Source organism: Halichoeres trimaculatus, unplaced genomic scaffold, assembly GCF_033239565.1.
Source record: "Halichoeres trimaculatus isolate MK-OKI-2021-1 unplaced genomic scaffold, fHalTri1.1 fHalTri1_scaffold_2, whole genome shotgun sequence".
NCBI classification, from domain to species: Eukaryota; Metazoa; Chordata; class Actinopteri; order Labriformes; family Labridae; genus Halichoeres; species Halichoeres trimaculatus.
The window spans coordinates 19,675,016-19,692,120 of NW_027437180.1; the positions used below are offsets into that span (position 1 = coordinate 19,675,016).

The following is a 17,105-nucleotide window of genomic DNA, read 5'->3' on the forward strand; positions in this document are numbered from 1 at the left end:
TTCAGATTCCAAGTTTGCCTATTCAGAGGCACAGCTCAGGGCAAGTAACTGACAGGTGCCCTATCGCTGTTAGTGCGGAGACTCAAGGCCTGCCCCACTTACAACATGGCCGCACCAGGCAATTTGCTTCAAAAATCCATTTCAGAAACAGACAGGTGATGCCAGGGAGACTAAGGCCATTTATTATACAGTCTATGAACCTCAAACATCTGCTTCTCTCTTTGTTTCAAGGGGAACTTGATAGGACTTGATTTTCTCTGGCACTTAAGAGGTCCTTCACCCTTAACAGCTGCCCACTTGAGGAGCGAAAGGGCCAATATCTGTCACATTCTTTGTCCACAGTAACATGCTGTGTATATTCTGATGATTACTAAAGCTTCCAGAAGAAGAGTCCTAAAGCTCTAATTTTATGGCGCAGCGCAGGGGGGCGCAAGCCTGGCGCAGCCTGCGCAGTGCTAATTTTGTGCAGCGCACCACTGTGCGCTGCCAATTTGACAATTTGGTAGACCGTCTGCGCAGAGATGGGTGTGACTGCACACCAGGGGGAGTTGACGGCGCAGCAGGGGGAGGTGTCAGCAGATTCATGTTGCCGCAGTGACAATTTCGTGCCAAAAAAATGCGCTGAGAGCTCGCCAGCTCCAACCTGGTCTATCCACGGCGCAAGGCGGAGCACACGATCCGCAGCTGTAATTTGGTGACAGGCGCACATGTGCGCTCATGTCATCAAAGCCTCAGAGGCAGGTTTCCAGAGTGTCAGGCACATTTTAATGCAATTTAATGCTGGTTCTCTCATTTCATTTAATTCAAAGAAAAGAGGGAGAGAAAAGACGAAGAAAAAAGAGACAAAATAAATGTATGTCACTCAGGATTTACCCATGATTTCCCATATTTCTCTGTTTTAGTCTTTATTTTTAACGTGATCTAAAAAGAGTCCATTATTGTAAGGAGGATGAGGCGGAGACACTGGGAGAGTATACAGCATATCACCAAAGGTTCTGCTATTTGGCGATGACAAATCAGGAGTGCAGGGAGATCAAAAGTATTCTGAATGGATAAGCCAGCTGTGTTACTGTTTCTTAATTTTGTACTCCTATTAATGACAAAGGAACAGATTACATCTGTCCTGGGAGCTGGCCCACACGATGACGCGCTTTGTGTCCTCCTATGAGCCCTGCTGTCTGTTTTCCTGCTGCAGGGTCAGCCGCTCTGACCGTCTCCGCTACCTACACTGTTTCCGCGGTGCTGGAGATCAGTCAGACCAATCAGACGCTGCGCCTCGGTTGCAGGGTATTTAAAGGCAAGGAGAGGCGCTGATTTGATTGGTGAAAACAGCGCTCGGCTGTGTTGAACCCACTCACAGCTTTTCTCCTCCCTCTCTGCCATTTGCGCGGAGGGAGGTGTAGACGCGCAGCTCTGCGCCTTGACTGCGCCTCTCTTGGCACTGCAGGAAACTTGCAAAGTGCGCCGGTCACACCCTGTGCGCACGGGGAAGGCCGGCGCAGGGCAGGTGCGCCTGTGGTCTACGTAATTAGAGCCCCTAGAATCCAGAACAATACTCTCTGTAACCTATGTGACTGCTGTGTTCAATTTTTATTGACCACAACATTTAATAGCTATTTATTGGTGATTTTCTTTTGAAAAGGTAGAAAAAAAGCAATTAAATCCCTGTTTATTTATGTACTTATTTTTGAAGCATCCATTTTTACAGTTATTGCGTCTTATTTGCAAAATGATGGGCATTTTAACTCGTAGGCACATGAATGCATTTGGAGACCTTCCTTTTAGAGGGCCCTAAAACAATGAAGCTGCATCTTCAGATGACTGCCATGCAAACCTGTTTTTAACACTGTGCATAATTAATATTGTATAATTTCCAACAATTGCTGATCACTGTAAGCTGTTTTTTTTCCTGTTGGTTTTGATGAAGATATCAATTCTTCAACTTACAAATGTCACCAGAAAATCTGAATCACTTGTATTTTTCAAGCAGCTTATAAATGTCAGCTGATGAGCCAAACAACCATCAACCTCAAACAAACAAACTGTAATGCAGTCAATAAGCACTGATAAGCGTCAGCGACCATATTGTTGTGACAAAACAGAGATAGAAGCAATGCTAATGAAAATGATAGTTGAGAAAAATGACTCATGTAATTGTTCAGCAGAAAAAATCAATTTGCATTCTGTCTTTTTAAAACCCAATCACCTGTTTCCTCATAATTGTTGGTTTCTGCAAATCTGGGATATCTGTCTGTTACTGCTCACATGGTTCATCCTCTCCAATCTTAAAGCTGTCCAAAATGACAACACACCATCTCAAGTGATTTGCATGGATAAAAAAAAATCAGCATTATGTTGATTAAGGTTACAGTCTATAGGGAGCAATAGAAAGCTTAAGTTGAATGAAGACTGAATGGTTATACTATCATGGACATTTTAGCCCAGTAAAACAGTCACTTTTACCCTTCTGCACCCATTGCCCCACATTTACCTGACCATGTGTCTAAAAGATTTCTTTTTTTTTTTTTTCCTGTAGACCCACTTATGCTATTGTTTTCAAAAACATTTCTAGTAAAGTTGATTGATGCCAAGAGCTGATGATACAGTGATTGTGCTGTTGTCTCAAAGCAAGAAGATTCTTGGTCCAGGGGTGAATTTCAATGCCTCCCTTAACCCTCAATCTTAACCTTCAATCTCAAAAATGCACGATCCGCGAAGTGCCAGTGCTGTCCCGATTCTAAGAATGTTAATTTAAGGGACAAGTTTGAGGGCTGTCTGGCCCCTCAAATTGAGATTTTCTGGCACCACCCTTGGGAGTAAGGGCTACCCAGAATGCATTGCGTAATTTTACCAGCTTCAACGCAACCAACATGGCGTTCAAAATGTTGAACAGAACGAGCTACAAATTAATTATTTTCATCAATATGAAATATAAATTTATTACGAAAACAAATCATCAACAAATTAAAAAATTAAATAAAACAACACAAAGAAACCAATATGAGCCATAAAATCAAAGAGGGTGAGGCCATAAAGGGACAGAGATCACACAACTCTCATGGTAAATTAAAAGCCAATAAGTAAAAATTAGTTTTAAGAAGCGATTTAAAAGTCGGTAGGGTGGGCAGTGTTTTTATTTTGAGAGATCAGATCATTCCATAATTTGAGAGCCACCACTGGAAAGGCTCAATCACCCCAGGTCAGTAAACGGGTTTTTGGGACCACAAGGGGGAAGTGAACAGCAGACCTTTACAGACTTCACAGACATTTAAATTTTAGTTTGGATAGTAACTATGCATTTCACAGAACTATGATTTGATTTACAGTTCTGATCAGCAAAATACAAAGTTGAAGAGTCATCTATCTATTGATATTCAACCTCTGCAACTGGCAGTGCAACTAGCATGATGAAGTAATATTCATCATGTCTATTCTGGTCAAAGTGAAGATGAACAGTTTTCAAAGATGTTGAAAAAACATTTAACATTCCAACAGATCTGAAGTCACTGATGAGCCATCAGCAGGCGATTCCCTTCCCTGGATCGTGCTGGATCATATCAGATATTCAAACGCCTCTGCTAGAGCTTGATGCAACAGTCTGTGGGAGGAAAACTATGCAGCAGCCATTGATTATCCTGTGGGTGTGCTAACAAGCATTTTTTTTTCTTTTTGAAATAAAAACAATATTCAGTATAATAACTTTTGATCTACACTACCACATTTTAGCTACACAATTGGAAACATGGGGGGAACAAAATTTAACCAGAAAGAAAAGGTAAGGACAAAGTATGTGTTTTCCCAGGGCTTTTAAAATACCTATGCCTGCTTATAAGGTGTGCTACTGGCAGGGTTTGGGAGAAAAACAAGTGAAGCTGAAGCTCAAAATGTGCTCCAATTAATTATGTATTGTGAGCTTATCCAGTAAAATACCACAAAGCTGAGAAAGAATGAAGATAATTTGCAACCTGTCATTTCTGTCAACACATCAAGCATCAGCACCTATAGATGCTGTGTACACCGCATTTAATTAAAGCAGCCATGCAGCACTTCACAGATACCTTCCAGCTGTTAGGTAGAGGCAAAACTATTGCCCTATAAGGTGATCGGATAGTAAACACTGATTTATCAGCAGGTTCTGCAATGACTGCAAGGCAAAGGTGTCCATTTTGTAACGTTATATGTCCGGTATATGGGAAGTTCAATCAGGTTTTTAAAACACATCATTAAATGTAGACAATATTTGGACAATGCCAAACATTATAATGTGTTGCATAACAACCCACTCCAAAGCCGCGTTTCCACCAAGCAGTCTATTTAAGTATGGTTAGGTACGGTTAAGCCACAGCAAACTGTGCCCGCTCATGGTAGGTGGCGTGTAAGCCGAACGCCGAAAGCCACATCTGTTAAATAATGACGTGATGCCATAGCAATATGACACAGTGTACCCCGCTAATAAATCCAACAACAACAAAAAAAACGCCACATAGTAAACAAAGAGCAACTATGGCGACGACCACATCCAGCATTTCGTCCTTTTGTAAATGGCATGTGGCTCTTTGATACAAAGTGCAATCAAGCTTTGTTTCAGAGAAGACTGTGTGCCACCAGGAGAAATACAGCCGCCGTCACATGGTAAATGATGATTCTTTCGACCAGTCAATGGTCTGCTGTGTTGTAGATCCATTGAGATCAGATCGGTTTTGTCTGGCGCCCCTACGGAAGGGTGCCAAAAAGTGGGACTCAGTTATTCTGGGGTCTGTCCCGGGATCAGTCAGTGGAAAAGTCGTAAAAAGCGTGCCATGCTGAGATGAACTGAACTGAACCGCTTGGTAGAAACAGGACTTAAGTAACTGGGGGAAAAAAAGAAAAATGTAGGCGACATTCGTACTTAAAACACTATAATTTTGTCAAAGCAACTCCACAGAGAACACCATACAACAGAACATGACACACTGAGAAATGAAGTCAAAATGTTTCAGTTATGGGTTTAAAAGTGACTGCCAAGCCAAAAAAATATGCAGTAACAATGCTGTCAAAAAAAACCCAAAGCCAACAAAAGTTGCCTACAGCATTACAAGCCAACAAAAACACACCCATTTGGAAAAACTGGCATATACTTTCAGAGGAGCATCTAAACCTGTTCAACACTAAGCCCTTTTAAGTACAAACACACTAAATATTCAATGAATATGAAAATGAACAGAGAAACTTCAACGGACTGGAGATCCCAGCTGAAATACACAAAAGGCAGGAGCACACTGGGCATGTTGGTTCCAGCATTTCTCCCCTCTCTCTTTACTAACTTAAAATAACCAAACTAAGAGAGGAAAATATGAAACTTGGAACATGTAACACATACATTCTGCCTTCACTGCCCTTCATAGAACCTAACTCTGTTGGCTAATATTAGTCTTACTACATACCAACACCAGAAGCAAAAGAAAAACAAAACAAAAAAAAACTAAAAAACATAAACACTTTAAACGGTGTCTCTACCTACACATTCAGTAAAGGGGGAGAAATACTTGATAATGATGAGCCACTCCAGACGTTTTGTCTCTGTTGTTTTTAAGACGCAACAAAGACGCAGGTCAGACTTCAACTGCAGTTTGACATTTAAATGCTACATACCAGGCAGAAAAATACATGGTGTGATATTTAATATCCAGCCCCTCCATACACGCTGTCTCTTGTCCTCCCTTTTGTGCAGTTTTTAAGGAAATAATAACTTTCTGTCATACGATCTGGAGCACGCTTAAAGTTTTCCTTTGAAAGTCTTTTTCTTTGATATTTCCCTGTGATGTGTCTTCTCATATTTATCTTTGAGGATTAGTCGTGCCATAATGTTAACATTAAAGCTATATTTGAAAAAAATAGAAAACAATGTTTTTTTTTCTTACATTCACTACTTTTCTGTGTTCATTGGGATAAATGTCTGTTAGAAACCACTAAAGATGACCTTGTTTGACCCAGTTGTAGCTGTACTTCTGTTGTGTTGTGCCACTTACCTTTGGGTTTCTTGAAGGTGTGGTTGTTGTTTTTTTCTTTTTGCAAAGAGTTTACTAGCTACCGTATGAATCCGAAGAGAATCTGAACACCCGCTTCACAAAATGCATCCTGAATGCACTTGTTTCCTCTTGGTCAGTTGTTTCGTGTGAAGTTAAAGTGGCTGTTTAAGAAGTTTTTCAGCCGCAGAACTTTGTTTCATCTTAAGCACCTTCCGGAACTTTCAGTGTCAGTTAAATTTCATTGGCTCTTGACTGTGTAATACGTGTGCGTAGTATCCTTGACATCACCCATCTGTTTTTAATGCAGAGTTATGAAGTCTATCACTGGCGGAGGCTTTACAAAAGGGCTCAAGCTACAGGGTCTTCACATGTGAAGTCAGGTGGGCTGTGCCTCTGATCGGCAAACTGAGCATTTTAAAATCTTCTTAACTTCTACATATTCAAAGAATAAACCCCTGTGTTTGCTCTTCGACAATGAGGTGTTATTTATTTATCTCCCTCTGATTTTCTGAACATCCATTTCAAGACCTTGTCCAAACCTCATCCAAACATCTGGTTTAAACCTCTTCCAGACCTCCTAAATTACAATCTGCACAATCAGTTATCTTTAAAACCGTTAATGCACAACTTTTGAAGCATATGCATTAATAAAGTTTTTGGAGATAAATAGTTATGTGTTCTAGGTATAAGATTATTACAGTTGTTGCAAGGATCACATGGCTCCTAGTGACAGCTTTAGGGAAAAATATCTTGTCAGTGAAAACAATAGGCATTACACTCCATACAAGTCCAAGAATATGTCACCATTTGGGACTTCTTGGGTCAAAATTAAGATTTTGAGACTCTATTTTCACTGGCTGGCAAAATGAGTCATTATACCCCCCAAGACGAATCAGTTCAAAAAGAATATCAAAGACAACCATGAGAACAATAAAAAGATAAACAGAATCACTGAAAATTACAGTTGTACACAGAAGCACTCAGACCAGAAATAGAGTGTAGAAATAGCTTTACTAATTATGACCCTCCATTCTGTCTAGCTTCGAGTAGACAAAAAAATGTTTGTGTAGGTTTTTGTTTGTGTGTGTGGTAGGGTCACAACCTCCTTTCATTCTTCAGGCCAAAGTCATTATGACAGCTGGATCCTGTGAGCCACCACCAGCCAGACTTCTTGTGCGTGCGTGCAAATGTGTGTGTGTGTGTGTGTGTGTGTGTGTGTGTGTGTGTGTGTGTGTGTGTGTGTGTGTGTGTGTGTGTGTGTGTGTGTGTGTGTGTGTGTGTGTGTGTGTGTGTGTCCTCCTGATCTGTGCTGGACTCCCCATAGCCAATTTTCTTGTAATGTTCCTTCTTCCAAGCGATGCTTATTAGGCCAGCTGCCAACCATTAAAACTGCAATGCAGACAGCAAAGAGCAACGATAACAAAGCCTCATAAAGTTGGTGCACTGGCCAAGGAACAAAGAGGTACGGGACAGGGAGAAGAAATGAATTTGACTATAAGACCACTTGAGTGGGACTGCTGGTTTATCTCAAGCATTTGAAAGGGCTTTGGACTGTCTGACACCTCATATCAAATGACATTTGGCCACAGACTTTCAGAAATTTCAAATTGGGCGCCTCATCTAGAGTGAAACTGGGAAAGTTGTAGGGCAGCATTGCCTTTTTCTGAGCAATGCTTTAAATAATCTGATGTTAGCAATAGTGCTATACTCCAGTGGATCAGCAGTTTCTGAAATACTCAGACCAGCTTTTCTGGCATCTACAGCCATGCCGCATTCAGAGTCACCTAAAGCACCCTCCTTCTCCCGATGTTCAGTTTGAACTTTAGCTTTGAGTTCACATTATTTAATTGGCTGTTTTGATATTTGCATTAACATGCAGTTCAGCAGGTGTACCCAATAAAATAGCCAGTGAGAGTATGAACTGTAAAGCTACAAGACTGGACTTTTTTTTCATTATGATGACTGAGACTAAGCTGCTAAGTTTAATAGAGATCTTAAACTGATGGATGGAAATAAATGAGCAAGCCAAAACTCCAGTGCAAAACTCAGTTGGATGTATTATGACAGAAGAAAATTCTCTGTGTCAGTGTTGCTCGGGGGTCTTCTGATGTGAGGCCAGCTTCAGAAAACAGTCGCTGTGAAGAAAGCAGTGGAATTCATCGCTGTATTCACTCAAGTAAGACATTTTGTGTATTTTAGTTGATGTGTTGCACTGGGTGTCTGTATTCTGTATACCTAATGTCAAGCAAGAATGAGTAAAATATTAGTTAAGCCAAAAAAACAAAGCGAGCAGCTGAGGCTGCTCCCCCTGAAGTGTGTATGTGTGCACAAAATGTGTGTGAGTGCATGCTGAGGAACACTTTCTTCATCTGCAGCGTGACATCCCTGCTCAGCCAGGTCCCCCTTTTCTTCTTCTCAACATTAACAGTAACCACAGTCCCTGCCAGAGCCGGCTTTCGTCTCCTTTTTTTGCTCTCACTTGTGAGATGTGGTTTTTGAAGTGACTTTTCTCTCACAGGCTTTGATATTTCCTTTACTACATTATTTCTGTCATTACACAGCAGAAAGACTACAGTGAAGCTTACACGAGATGTTTTAATGGTGTTATTTTACTGCTCAAGCTGAAAGAACCTTCCAATGACTGCATTCCTTTCTCCCAAGTTTTGGCTTCTTATTTTGGCTACTGCAAGGTTTAAAATAGCAACAGGCAGCTCCAGGCTTGGACTTATTAAGAAGTAAACGGAGATTGCAGAACGTAATGACACCATCTACATTTAAATTGGTTTTGTACAAGCCCCACTTTCATTACACAACTCTATCTGCTGCTGGTTTCAATCTTCTTAGAAAATGAGAGGATAAAGGAATTAAGGAATGAACCTTCTTGGTATCCTGTGAAGCAACAAAATGCCTCATGTACTTGTCTGTCTTTGCCTCTCTTGTTTTCCCTACATAAGCTCACAGCACGACTGTTGTCAAACAGTGCGTCCGCTCAAAATGTCTATTGGGTCCCATTAGCTTCTGTAGGGCTCTAAAGAAAAAGACGATTCGTTCCTTCAAATTGGTTTAGTTCACCCAAAGAGCGCATAACATTCTAAAAACAATGACTAGGACAGATGCAGCTGTAGCTCTTTATGTTTTTACGTAAGTACGCCAAGGTGCACAGACACCGCATTTTAACAGCAATGGGTTGTTGAAGTGTGGGAAAACAGTAGAATTGACACTTAAATGTATGTTGTACACCTCATTCCAACAGCAGAAAGTTTTCAGTTTAATTCTGAGGGGCTGATCAGGACATATGACTTTGAAAACAAATTTATTTTCAGACATCACTGCAAGCGGTTAGCTGCTTCATATATACACTTAATTTTGGGAAGGGTGATCCTGATTTTTTTTAACCTAGCCTGGTTGTGGACATGTGACATCTTTCATCAGGATAAGTGGCTGATTTGAAAAGTAAACTCTGAACTATTTATTGTACGATAATAAAATGAGTACAATACTTACATTACTTAATATCACTTCTAATTCAAAAAATAATGATGGCAGCTATGTTAGTGAGAGATGAGAATAATTTCTTTAAGGAAGTAGTGAAAAGATGAGTATCAACAAATAAAAAAGGTGCTTTTTTATAAGCCCTTTATTGTATTTTGTATGGTTGCTGTTTACAAGCATCTTAATAACCCAATCTCATGCTGTCTCAGCTCAGTCTGATTTCTTAAGCTGCATGTAAACATACAAAGTGATAAATTCAAGATTGAAGCTGATCGTGTGTTGATATTGTTCTTCCCCACAGGAGAAGATCATAAACTGACAAATCTGTCATAAAATGTGTTTATGTGTCACATGTCTCACATCCTCAAAATCTACCAACATTCTAAAAATATTTAAGACTGGATCTGACATGATCTTTCTACTGCAGGCAAAACATACAACTGATTCCCTCAAGTTGACTTGTTTGCTGTACCACTTTGCTGCCGTGAGTCTTTGCCAGTGTGTGGTCAGTCAACAAGTGGCTTGGCCAAGAAAAGTTGGCCACAGTAATCAGCCAACTCTATGGTCATTAGCCACAGAAAGACAGTTTTGTCCTTATGATTCAGTTTCAAACTGGGAATAACAGGCCTGCACAAATCTCTACGTTTTTTTGTTTGGTTGGTTATTTAGTACTTTTATAGAAATTTCAGACAGATGATTAGATTTGGATTAAGAAGCAGGTGAAAGAAAGAAAGAAAGAAAGAAAGAAAGAAAGAAAGAAAGAAAGAAAGAAAGAAAGAAAGAAAGAAAGAAAGACAGACAGAAAGAAAGACAGAAAGAAGAGAGGCACCAGAAATATAGTCAAATGAAAAGACACATCTTAGGAGGTGGGGATTGTTGTGTTTTTTTGGTACAGACATAACAAGGCAACAATTATGCAGACAGGAGGATTCTCAGTGAGGCTGAATTACTGGTATAACTGGTTGTAATGCTCATGCTTTATTGAGTGCCCCACTCAAGCACTGGAATTGCCCCATATCTCAAACATTAGACATCCATTTTCTTGACTTGTAACATCTCCTTTCCCTTCCTGTGTGATTCAGTTTCTGACCGTAAATCATGAGCCACAGTAAGACACTATCACTCTACCTGGGAGCTAGATCCTTTTAAGCTGTAAACGGGATAAAGGAGCAATCTATAATCGCTGACTGACATGGGTTATCACAGAGGCAGGGGGTAAAAGGTCAATACACATGGAGTGAAACACAGACAGGAATAAAAGAGGAGCAGGGACACAAAGATCTCCTGTAAGGTTGAAATAGTGATCGACTCCATTAGGGCATAAAAAGCTCTGCTTTTCCATTCAAATGTAATGTGACACAGTTAGTAACTACGTTTATCCATGCAGCCTTCAGCTTGACCTTTCTTGGAAATCAGCCACTGCACTTTTATTAGCAGTGCTACAACCAGTGCAGCAAAAAACCTTTAACATGCTGCATGAAGAGGCTTGAACTGGGAAAACTCCAATCAGTGCTTTTGTTTGACAAATGGTGTCACAATATCCAATAAAGGAACACTACAAAAATTAATGCTAAGCACCAAAGATGACATCTGATGACAGAATGACTGAAACATGGGCTGGCAAACAACCTTAATATCCTTCTCTCGGTGCATTTGCGTATTTTTTGGTTCAAAACGTCACAGTGCTGTTGACCATGTTGACATTGAGGTAATAAATCAAGTCAAAGGGGTAAATCTGGTTAAGGAAAGAAGAAAGACACAGAACCCTTCAGCAACATGGTTACTGTAACAATCTGAATTTGTAAGCAGCCGCTCAGTAATCGCATTACTCCACTACAGTCAACCCTACTCAGGAACCAGGGTTGGTTTATTTTGCAAGTGTTCTTAAAAAAAAGACACTGTAAGGATTTCTGTGTACACTTGTCTCTTTTTTTTTCTTATTTTGAATTTCCACATTTTTGATACTATGCAGCTGCTATTAGAGGATGAGTTATCAACACGTGAAGTTTTTTTCAATTGTGTTGTCAGTTATTATTCCAACTGACATTGCTTTATATGATCAGTGAGGGACTGGGAACTTTCCCTCCCATAAACAGACTCTGTGGACTTTAAAAACAATCATGAGAACCAGGTCTGATAGCGTTTCTCAGAAGACTCTACACAATCATGTACGCTGGGAAGAGGCCGAATAACATTTCCCAAAAGACTGTGTATGTGATGGGTGCATGATCTGCTTGGCAGAGAAAAATGAGCAGTTCTACTTCCGTTTTACACTTTTCTGAAGAGTATAAAATTCATATATCAACCACAACACTGCCAACAGCAAAAAAAAAGCATCCCAAAGTACTGGAGGAAGCCCTTTCTCTTTGACCTTAAGGATCACTGAGCCTGAGACCAGATGTTAATATGGGAATCAACCATAGACGCAAGGATGTGCCATGCACCTCATGTACAGAGACCTTAAGCTTGGTTGATCTATCACGTTGGCACGGTTCACATGGTTCTGTGTGGGGAAATAACATCATTTTAGCAGCTTAGCCCCCTCGTGCGGTCCTAGTCAAGGAGAAAATTTCCACATTGTGCACCTCTGGAAATTACTAGTTTTAGTGTCCAAAGTACAAAATATTCTGGCATTTTTATGATTCATCACAGAGATCACTGTGATAACAGTATGATTAACAATTTGTAGCCTCAGATTGAGGCCACACTCTGCAGAGAAGAGGAAGTGGTGAAAAATAATGTTGTAAACAGTGTAAACAACTTCTTCTACTCTAGTTTACTACTGTGGTGGACGTGTTTTTCAGGTAAACCGCTCTATACGGTTTGACAATGGATGCTGCGCAGAGTGTTATTAAGTATAAAAGCCACACACGTTTTCTAATGGTGAATCTGCATGTCTCATTTCTGTGCGTCATGTTAGCATAACCCAGCCTGCCAGTTCTAACATGATGCCCTCTGCTGTGTATCATTCTCCACCCCCAAATGATAAAATAATACAAATATCAAAGGAAAAAAGAAGAGGAAGCAATCTCACTGATGTCTGCTGTTATTTTTTTTGTTTTTTTTGTTTTTGAAAAGGTATTAAAGCTCAATAAAGGTCATGGAGTGTTGCCCTAGCCTAACTTTTGATCAGTCTAACTGTACGTAAGGGGTTGCACTGAGGAAGGCTTGGGCCTCCAAATGGCAATAATCTGCCCATCTGTCAGTCAGTTAAGACACCCCCTGAATTTAGCAAATTTATGCCATCATTTGAGTCATAGTCTCTGTCAACCCTTTTGACCTAGAGATAGCTAAAAAGACTAAGTTATGATAAAAAATGAAAACAAATTAATCATCCCATTATAGTGCTATAAAAAATAAGCTTTTGAGGTTTCAGATCATGTACATTCCTCAGTCTCTGCAATAAGCCTCAAGTAGACACTTCAGGTAGAACTTTTTACTCCTCTACATTGGCTTCAGTTTTCAACACTGAGGGTATGCCACGTGTATATTGTATAAGCCCCAACTATTGAAGCAGGTTTTGCACTTGGATAATTGGGTTGGTTGTGTAGAGAGAAAAAAAAGCCTGTGTTACTGCAGCCACTCATATGTCAGCTGATCTTTTAAAAGCCAGACCTGGCCTCCTCTGTAAAAGTCCTGTGTTTGCTTAACCCATACACACAGAACACCTGACACTATACAGACTTTTTCTTGTTCATACTACACCATGCCCCCACTTTACTTTGTGTAACAAACCATAAATATTTATGTAATACGAAATATGTTTCTAATTGAAAGAAAGGACTTAATGACAAGCTGCGTGAAAGAAGAGAAACTGGGATTCCATGACCCCAGTTCAAGAGGCACTATTTTTAGCCATTTTATTGTCCATCCTGAAGCTTGGTTAGAAAACTTGAATGATAGTGATCTGCAAAACTTGTACTGCTTCCCTATTTGCTTCTAAAAGTTCTCATGGGGATTATTTAATACCCCAAAAATAGTTGAGTCACGCCACCAAAAAAGGCCAAGTTCTTTCTTCCTGCTAGTGGAAAACCTTGATTTGACCCAACTATGCAACTAGTACAACCTGGTGGGTTTTGTTCTTTTTTTTAGTCCACTAGATAAAATTACAACTTGAATCATAGACAGCAAGGTTGTGTATAGTGTGCAGGTGAAATGATGCAACAGCTACACAGATGGTTCTGAAGCAGAAGCAGAAATAACAGGAAACTGCATGCCAGTACAGTGGGTGGATTTGGTCTGGTTACAAAGAATGAGAGAGAAAGACCAGGGAAGAGGGAGAGGAACAGAATAGAGTGAGATAAAAAAGGTCTCAGAGCACTCAAATTACATGGTTCAAATACAAATCACCAAATAAATTAAAACCTAAGGCATTTAAACTCCAACATGAGCAAACATTCATTCCCGCTGTCGGTCTCAGTAGGCCGTGTGTCGTTTTTGCTTCATGGCTCCCTTGTTTCCTGGTGTTGCTCACCCCTCTCTTCTGTCTATCTCTCTGCGCTCAGCTTTGCTTTAATTATCATCTGGCTGCCACCGACACTAAGTAACCACTCCTGACAACCAGGTGTGGAATGACAGTGACATATAAACACACACGCACACACAGAGAATCACACTTTGGCAGCATGCATACAATCATGAGCCTCTATTAACAGGAACAATAGGAGACACCAGCAGATAGGACCAATAAAATATGTTTACTCCCTCTCTCTCTCACACACACACACACACACTCTATCAAATATAAGAGGAAGGGGTGGGAGCAGCAAACAAAGATGCTAATATTGCCGGCTGGTTGGGAATGAGAGTGGGGGCGAATGTGGATTAATTACAGGTACAAAAGAAATAAAGAGAAGAGTGAGAAGAGAGGACAGGGAGAAATAGGAGGGTGAAAGGAAGTTCATAAGAGCAGAGAGAAAAATGTTGATCAAAGGACAGCAAAAAGACAGCAAAGAGAGGAGAAATAGTTAAAACAAGCATTGCTTCATGACTTAAAGCTATGGTGTACAATTTGGAGGCTTTGTGCATCTTAGTAACACCATTTATAGGGCTGTTATGGTCCTATGGTCCAATCTACACAATATAAAGACCAAAAAGAACGAAAAAAAATCCATTCAGTATACCCGCTGCAAAGCTGCATACAAGTTGACCAATCCGAACCGCGCATGCCATGTGCGGTTCAGATTGGTCTGTGAGTCCATCCAATCCCCTGTCTCCCTCGCTTTGCACCGCCATGCCCATGGTCCCACTTTGTCCTTCCCCACTACCCCTCTCACGTCAGCTAGCTGCACAGCTACCTGCACAGCTACCTAAGCGTCATGGAGCCAGAGAAGACCGAAACCAGGAGGCTGTTACTGTTACCCTCCACAGGGAAGGGAAGAAAGCACAAAAGTTTCAAGGAACAGGCTGAAGCAAGGAAGAATTATGAGCGATACAGGTGCCAACAGAGACTGAATATTGGAGAAATGTACGACAGGTGGAAAAAGCTGCAGAGGGATTTGGGGCTGAAGACTGACGCCGAGACAGCTGAGTTTCTGTTGAACAGGTGATGACTTTGTTTACCACAGTGGGAGATGTCAGCTGAATAACTCTGGTTAGTCTATGCCTATACTGGCTAATGACTGAACGCTGCTGGTCAGAATGGGTCGGCTCTGTCAATAGATTTTAGCATAAGTTAGCCCCACATCTTTAGCATTGTAAACTGAGCTGGTGAAGACACACCGGGAAAGGTAAAGCCTCGCCCACAGTTGGCTCTGCTCTGATCAGCTGGCAGTGGTGTTGTGCCAAGGTAGCTACCCCCACCAGGATTCCTACCTCCTCCATGGCAGAGACCGCCCCAGGAGAGCGCCTGTGCTGGGTGACGACTACGGCGGATACAACAACAAATCAAACACTTCTAAGCTCACAAACCACTGCGGATACAACAACAAAAGCGCTTCTGCATTGCAAAAGTAACTTTGGAGCGCGCCTGCACTCACTAACTATGGCTACTGATGCATACAAGTTTTGAATTTTCATGTTTTATCATGTGAAGACTTTCTAGAGCCACAATCTGCTTCACATCAACACAAGACTCAGTTCTGCTTTGGATTGCGCCCACCAAGATGATTGTCAACATTTTTTTGATTGAATGCAGAAAAAAAGGGTCATTCCTGCAGCTCTGCTAATTAGATATATCTGCACATGCCTTGACTACAACAGCACAATATGTCGGCAGGTTTAGAGTTGGCCTATTGGCTTCACATCTTAGTGTTGGCAGAAATGAAACTTGTCCCACTTACACCTTATTACGCCTTATTACGCCTGTCTGATGTCTTGATTGAGATTCTTATATCATGCCATAAATGAACCTTCTGCAACCTTTGCCTTCAAAGATTTGCACAGCTGCCTGGTGCAGATGCTATTCTGCATTTCCTTTTTAGAATTGTTCTTTGCCATTAACATCAAGCCTCGATCACTTGGCACTTTCACCACAACTTGTAGTGAGATTACACAAGGCTTGTTATATATGGGAACTAGTAGAATGTGTTGCTAATGAAGACCTTGAAAGGGCAGAAAAGTGCAGGGATGGACAGAGGTTGACCACGTCACTTATTATTAGCAGAGATGTGAGTATTTATACGAGTCGGCTGGTAAAGTTTTGTTTGTATACAAAAACCAACATAAGTTGGATAAAAAAAGTGAAATGAAAAAAAAAAAAAAAACGTAAAACCACTAATGAACTGACAATAGATATATTCATCAATATTTACCTGGGTTTTCAACAATTTTAGTGCAAAAACAGGCCGAGTTAAGACACATACAGAACAATCTAACTCTTTGAGTGCACTTTTTTTTTTTCCAATTGGGTATTTTGAGCACAAGATTGCCCTTTTGTCTTTTTTGCTCGTTGGTTGCATTACATTTGTGTTACAAACTGTCCTCATTGCATTGTGTCCTCATTGTGTTGCATCAGATGGAAGTGCCAAACTTCAAAGATTGTCATTGAGCAACTACTTTGTGAAACACCACATTGAAATAATGAGAAGGAAAGTTCATACACACGTTAATATTAAAAAAAAAAAAGAGTATGTACTGTGATCATTCAAGCCCAAAGACTAAAACATACACAATATTTCAATGATTCAAGACCGCAGCTCAGTGAAAATGTGTATATGGCTGCTATGTGTGGGTGTACTGTAGGTTGTCTCAGGTCAGCTTTTGTTTACAGTTTAAATATCAGAGCTTCATGCATACTGATGTCAAATGAACAGATGCTGCTCTCCAACACTCCACTTTCACAATAGAAGCACTCTGCAGGGGGTTACAAGCAAAACAACCCTCAAAATGAATGAAGACCAAGTCACTTCAAAACTTTTTGTTACAGCAATAGATGGGACATTTAATAACGAAGGAGTCAGCAATAGTTAAAAGTAGAGACAAAGAGATATGTGAAGGAGCAGATACATTAATTCGTTGTTCAGCAACCTCACGTATCCTCTCATCTGGCTCTGGCTATATCTACCAAGTGGACCTAAAATCCCCCAGAGACACACACACAGGGTCCAATCAGTCAGTTAATTAAAGTCTGCTGCTGCCAAGAATGGGCTATGTCAGATTTTCTCT

The 17,105-nt window shown here is 40.6% G+C and overlaps 1 long non-coding RNA gene across 1 annotated transcript in view; it reads right to left on the reverse strand.

The window, feature by feature from the left end:
- Nucleotides 1-8,100: 8,100 nt before the first annotated feature.
- The window catches only part of LOC141802474 (uncharacterized), a 28,913-nt gene continuing 19,908 nt past the window's right edge, over nt 8,101-17,105 (reverse strand). The window contains exon 3 of the long non-coding RNA XR_012599497.1: nt 8,101-8,143. This is a non-coding gene — a long non-coding RNA (uncharacterized LOC141802474). The remainder of the gene's footprint in view (nt 8,144-17,105) is intronic.